Genomic DNA, 6,936 nt, shown 5'->3' with positions numbered 1-6,936 from the left:
AGTGTCTATTTAGAAAGAACGGCTTACATAAATTCATCATCACATGCACTTTTTACAAACAAAGGGTATTGACATGAAAAGATCTGGAGTGTTTATCAATAGCACTAAGCAAAGTGCACTGCTATCCCCCCTGCCCGTGTTGTTTCCTATAACCTGCAGAGAAAGGAGGGCCCCCGACCCCACCCCAACCAGCACACACCTACTAGGGATGCATGAAAGGGTTTATGACTTTCTTAGCTGAGGTCTCTAGGGGGCACAGGGCAGGCCTCTCACGCAGGTGGGAAAGGGCTTGAGGGAGCACGGAGAGGAGCCTGGCGGGGTTTTTTTCACTGAGGTTAGGAGTGGGCTGGGGCAAGAATTCACACACAGACACACCGAGGGGCTTTCATGGACTGGATCTCCTGACAGCACCGAAGGAGTGAGCAGCCAGGCTTTTTAAATAATCACATTGTACAGACATGGGGCACAAGGGGTTAGGAGGAGGGTTAATTAAGGCTTTCAAGTTGTCAGCTGTCAGATAACAGAAAATATGTACTTCCTAAATACTGTCGTTTAGTTTCAGGCCACAACAATAAGTGCATATTGCAACAGAGTGAGTTGGAATCTTTTTACTGGTTGAGGGTCTTGTTAAAAACATGCAATGTTAAGTGAAGTGCAACAAAGTGGAGGTCTGCCTGTATATTGGTCTCTGACCTTGATTCCTGGCAGGGAGTTCATAAAACCCTTGTACCATATTTTGCCATGTATAATGTGCAGTTTTTTTGTCCAAATTTTTGAGGGAAAAATAAGGATGCACACTATATATGGGTATAATGATTACATACCATGGGTATAGTAATCCCATGTGTAATGTGCACAGAAAATGTGGGTATTTTCCTGAGATAAGAGCACTAGGAGCATCTTTTGTTCTAATGAGGAGGCTCTGGATGGGCTCTTGATGGCTCCTGGATGGGGGCTGTTGCCAGAAAGGCCAAGCCATGATTGGGAGCTCGGAAATTTTAGCTCCCTGCCTCCATCCTCCAGAGATGGGAGAGGGGTTGAAAATGGAGTTAATAATCAACTGTGAGGAAGATTGTTGATTCCCAATAGTACGAGGTTCAGAGAGTTTCCAGGTTGGTGAAAACCTCCTTTTATCCAGAAGGTAATGCATCCATATTCACAGGGACCCTCCCAGACCTTGCCCTAAATATCTCTTTATCTATCTATTCATCTGTATCCTTTAATAAATTGGTCGACAAGTGTTTCCCTGAGCTCTGTGAGCACTCTAGGAAATTAACCAAACCCACGGAGTGGGTTACCGGAACCTCTGATTTGTAGCCAAGTCAGAGAGAAGTTGGGATAACCTGCAGACCCACTACTTGTGACTGGCATCTGAGGTGAGGGGTGGGAGGAGCAGTCTCCTGGGACTGAGACCTTAAACTGTAGGATATGACACTATCTCCAGGAAGACAGTGTTATGATTAAGTTGTAGGACACCAGCTGGTGTCACAGCTAGTTGTGGGAGAAAAAAAAACCTTACACATTTGGTGACCAGAAATGTCAGAACTGAAGTGTTCTGCATAAAAGTGAGGGGGACACACATAGGCGGGAAGAAGTGGGTTCTCTCGACTCAGGAAGGATACTGGGTTTCCCAGCGTCCTGGCAGCCAAACGTTAAAATGTGGAGTCAGAGGCCTCTGGCCTCTCATGGGCACTGCTGTCAGGAGCTTAAGTGGCATCCCCATCCTCACCAGAAAAAAGCAAGCAGGCTGGCAATCAATGACTCTTCCGAGAGCTATCAAAGAATTGAGGTCACAGGGCAAACCGCGATCTCCAAACTTGGAGAGACAGGGCAACAGCCACGCTGAAATGTGCCCTCAATATTCTGCTCTTCTTAACAAGGCCCAGCCTCCAAGGTTCCGTTTCACCAGAGCCTGACTGACCGGGTTTTACCAGCGTCAAACTGACACGGGGACGGAAACCGCCAAGCTATGCCCCCGAGCCACGCTGCCTGGCTTAACTTGAGGCTGGGGGCGCAGTCTCAGGAACACTGGTTAGTGTCCCAGGATAGTTTTTCCTCCTGACAGCAAATATGTGGTGTAATTTCCAAACTGTTTCTCCACCTTCCCGCCACCAACTGCGTGGCCTGCAATGCAATCCTACCGTTAATCAGAGTTGGCATCAGACTCCACATCAGACTGCCCACATGTCAGGGGCCAGCTGCAAGTGGGGGCTCAGGCCATACACATGCCACCAGAGTCCACTACAAATGTGGAGGTTCCCAGGGCACACCCTCACGTTTGTTAATTTGCTAAAACTACTATCAGAACGAACACAAGATTAATGCAAAACAACAGTCAGGATCAGCCAAATGGAAAGGGTGCTCAGGCAACGCAGGTGGGTGGCGAGAGGAGGAGCTTCACGTGCTGCCCAGGCATGGCACCCTCCCAGGACACTGACGTGTCCACCAGTCAGATCTCTCTCTGCATCCTAAGGTTTAGGGGTTTAGATGGGGTTTCCTTACCTAGGCATGGCTAATAAACTCACTGACAGCAGGGAATAACCCACCTTGGAGCCACCGAAGGGCCAGTGAACAGTCACCTCATTAGAACATGAGATGCTCCAATCACCCTCTTCACTCTGATAGTCCAAGGGCTTTAGGAAGGTCTTCGATAGGAGCCATGGACAAAGATACAACATCTTTCTCATTATACCACAGAAGGTCACAGCCCAGGGCACAGGCTCATTAAAATACAGAGACCATGTCATAGGACTACGGAACTCTTCCCCTCTACCCACAACACAGTGCTATAGAGACAACACTCCTGTTTAACACCTGTGAATACACTGGAAGCACAGTAGTTTCAGAATTTATTTAAGAAGCCTCTGTAGGACCCTAAAGATGACGTAGACACAAAATCAAGGACACCTGAGGCCCTTTTAGCCTCTGATACAGCAAATAGTAAACACAGCCTGAACCCCAGTCAGATAATCATAAAACCTTGCACTAAAGGCCTGTTTACCTCAGTTTCTTTTTCACAGCACATCATGTCTTGCATTCAACAAAAGAGTAAAAGGCATGCTAAGAATTAGAACACACAGTGTGAGCAGACAGAACCAGCAAAAGAATGTAATTCAGATGTAGTGGATATGTTGGAATTATGAGGCCAGAAATGTAAAGCAACTATGATTAATGCGCTAAGCACTCTAATGGAAGTAGTGGACATGTGAGAACAGATAGGTAATGTAAGCAGAGATGGAAATCCTAAGAAATAACATAATGGGAAACGCAAGCAAAAAAGAACAACATTAAGCCCTGATTGGTGTGGCTCAGTGGGTTGGCTGTCGTGTGGCAAACTGGAAGGTCACCAGTTTAATTCCTGGTGAGGGCACATGCCTGTGTTGTGGGCCAGGCCCCAAGACGGGGGTGTGCAAAAGGCAACCTGTGTTTCCCTCACACATGGATGTTTTCTCTTTCTCTTTCTTCCTCCCTTCCCATCTCTAAACATAAATAATAAATAATAAAATATAAAAAGAAAGAAAGAAAGAAAAACATTAAAACAACAGAACGCAAATGAAGAATTCCTTAAGGTGGGGCAGTGGCAGCTCATCCATACAGAGGAAATGTGTGAGGAAGGAATCAGTGAGCTTGGGGAAATGCGAATAACAACCTTCCAAAATGAAATGCACAGAAATGAAAAGAACAAAAAAGATGCAGAAGAAACCCAAGAACTTTGGGACAATTACAAAAGGTGTAACATACACATAATGGAGGAGAATGAAAATAAAAACAGTAAATAAGCAAAGGAATGATAACAGAGAGTTTCCCAAAATTAATGATAGACACCAAACCACAGACCCAGGAAACTCCGAGGTCACCAAACAAGATAAAAACCAAAAAAGGCACACCTAGTCTCTTCATTGAAGGTCGACACTTCTCACTTCCAACATGGCTCAAGACAACTCTTCAAACACAATGAATTTTAGACAAAGCTACACTAAATTCACAAATCTATTGAAAATCCTCATGAAAACATTCAACCAAAAACCTTAAGTTATGCTACCAAGCAAAAGCTTGTTTTAGAAATGAACACTTAAAAGAGTCTAGCCCTGGCTAGTGTAGCTCAGCGGACTGAGCGCTGGCCTGTGAACCAAGGAGTTGTGGTTCGATTGCCAGTCAGGGCACATGCCTGGGTTGCAGGCCAGGTCCCCAGTAAAGGGCACACAAGAGGCAACCACACATTGTTGTGTCTCTCCCTCCCTCCCCCCGCCTCCCCTCTGTCTAAAAATAAATAGATAAAATATTTAAAAAATAAATAAATAAAAGAGTCTAGAATCCAGATTTGGTTTCAGAATCAAAGATCTAGGCACCAAGTCAAGGGAGAGCTGTTATGCAAAGAGTAAAGGTCCAAGAAAACTTCAGTTCATTGTTTGTTGATTAAAAAAGAAAAATAACTTGGGGGACTGGCTGTGAAAGACGTGGGTTTATTATAACATTGCACACGGGTGGCAGCTGACTGATGAAGTTTACCACCAAGCCCCATGCGGCCTGTGGATGGGTCACACCTTGGGGGTGGGGAGGGTGGCTGGCTGGTGAAATTTTATTGCAACTCAGACTTTCCCAGTACATCCATCAGTTGCTTCCCATAGGCGCCCAGGCTGGGGGTTGAGCCCGCAGCCTAGGTATGTTCCCTGACCGGGGACTTAATGTGCAGCTTTTGGTGTTCAGCACAACACTCTGATCAACTGATCCACCCGGCCAGGGCAGCACTGCTTTTATATTTGGTAAATAAACAAAATTTCCCGTTAAAAAGTACACACTTAGAAATATCATATCCAAACTTGAGAACAATGAAAGACAAAGAACATCTTGAAAGAAGCTAGGGGTGGAAACTTAGTTATAGAGAAGCAAAGATAGGAATGAAGTTAGACTTCTTTTCAGAAACTATGCAAGCAGGACTCCTGTAAAATAAAGTGTTCCAAGAAACATTACCCAAGAATTCTGTGTAGAGCAAAGTTATCTTTTAAAGATTTTATTTATCTTTAAAAGTGAAGGAGATAGTACGATTTTCTGCGAAGAACAAAAATGAGGGAATTTGTCACCAGAACACTTGGCTTGGTAAGAAATGTTAAAGAAATTTGTCAGGAAAAAGGTAATGATAAAAACAGCTAGAGCATTAAAGAAGGAATAAATGAAGGTAAAATCATTTGTTTTGTTATTATTTAATCTGACAGGTAACACCATGTTCAAAGTCCTACTAGTAACAATGTATTCAGTAACTGTGGCACATAGATAAATGAAATGAATGACAGCAAAGCTACAGGAGGCAGAGAGGGAGGGATTGGAAACACTCCTGTACCTCCAGTGGAGAGGTGCAGTGTTTCCTCACAGGAACTTGGCTTCATTGTATGTGTATACTTCAAACTCAAGCCCAACTACTAAGAAAATGTAAAGTGGTAATCTGAAAGGAGAACAAACAGAATTAGGTAAAATGCTCAATAAAAGGCAGAGAAGAGCCCCGCAGCTGGTAGGAATATGAATTGGTACAGTCACTATGGAACACAGTATGGAGGCTCCTCAAAAAATTATGAGTAGATTTATCACGTGACCCAGAAATCTCTATTCTGGGTATCTACCTGAGAAATTTGAAAACACTTATTTGTAAAGACATAACACCCCTATGTTTATTGCAGCAGTACTGACGATAGCCAAGACGTAAAAACAAGCTAAGTGCCTTTCAAAGGATGACTGGATAGAGAAGATGCGGTACATATACACAATGGACTACGACTCTGCCATAAAAATGATGAAGTATTTCCATTTGCAACAACATGGATGGATCCTGAGAGTATTATGCTAAGTGAAATAAGTCACACAGGAAAAGACAAGAACCATATGATTTCAGTCATATGTGGGATATAAAACAAAAAAGCAACAAACAAAAGAAGTAAACTCACAGACACAGAAAGTAGATTTGTGGCTACCTGAGGGGAAGCTGGCAGTGGGGACAGAATGTAAAGGTCAAGTACACGGTGAAGGAAGGATAACGACTCCAGATGGTGAACACACAGTGGAGTACACAGATGTTGTATTATATATAGAATTGTACACCTGAAGTTTATATAATGTTATCAACCAATGTCATCCCAATAAATTTAATTTAAAAATGTTTACTTCAGCCCTGGCTGGTGTGGCTCAGTGGACTGAGCACTGGCGTGCGAACCAAAAGGTCGCCGGTTCAATCCCCAGTCAGGGCGCATGCCTGGGTTGCGGGCCAGGTCCCTGGTGGGGGGCGCATGAGACGCAACCACATATTGATATTTCTATCCCTCTCTTTCTCCCTCTCTCCCCCTCTCTCTAAAAACAAATAAAATTTAAAAAAATTCCTTCAAATGCAACAAGAAGGCAAAACAAAGATCAAAGTAAAAAAAAAAAAAAGAACAAAGTACAGAGGCAACCAATACAAAACAGTAAAAAACATGGTAGACAGTAATCCAATGATACCAGTAAATCACTTTAAACGTCAATGATCTAAATATAACAAGGAGAAGATACAAACTGTGACCGTGGATAATAAAATAACAATTATATATTGTCTACAAGAATCACCCTTTAGATATAAAGACAGAGACAGATTAAAAATAAAGGATGGAAAAAGATATGCCCTACCAACACTAACCAGAAGAAAGCTGGAATAGGTGTGTGAGTTTCAGAAAAAGCAGACTTCAGAGCAGGGAAAATTCATGGAGACAAAGAGAGGCATTGCATAATGATAAAAGGGTCACTTCTCCAAGAGGACAGCACAATCCTTCATGAGTGAATGCATAACAACACAGGGGCAAAGTACACAAGGCAAAAACTGAGGGAGCTGCAAGGAGTAATAAATAAATTCACTATTACAGCTGGAGACTTCAACACCTGTCCCCCGAGTAATGAAGAGTACCAGCAGGCAGAACA

This window comes from Pteronotus mesoamericanus, unplaced genomic scaffold (assembly GCF_021234165.1).
Source record: "Pteronotus mesoamericanus isolate MK-2021 breed Mesoamerican mustached bat unplaced genomic scaffold, CSHL_Meso_final scaffold_827, whole genome shotgun sequence".
Taxonomy (NCBI): Eukaryota; Metazoa; Chordata; class Mammalia; order Chiroptera; family Mormoopidae; genus Pteronotus; species Pteronotus mesoamericanus.
This window is presented reverse-complemented; position numbering follows the sequence as displayed.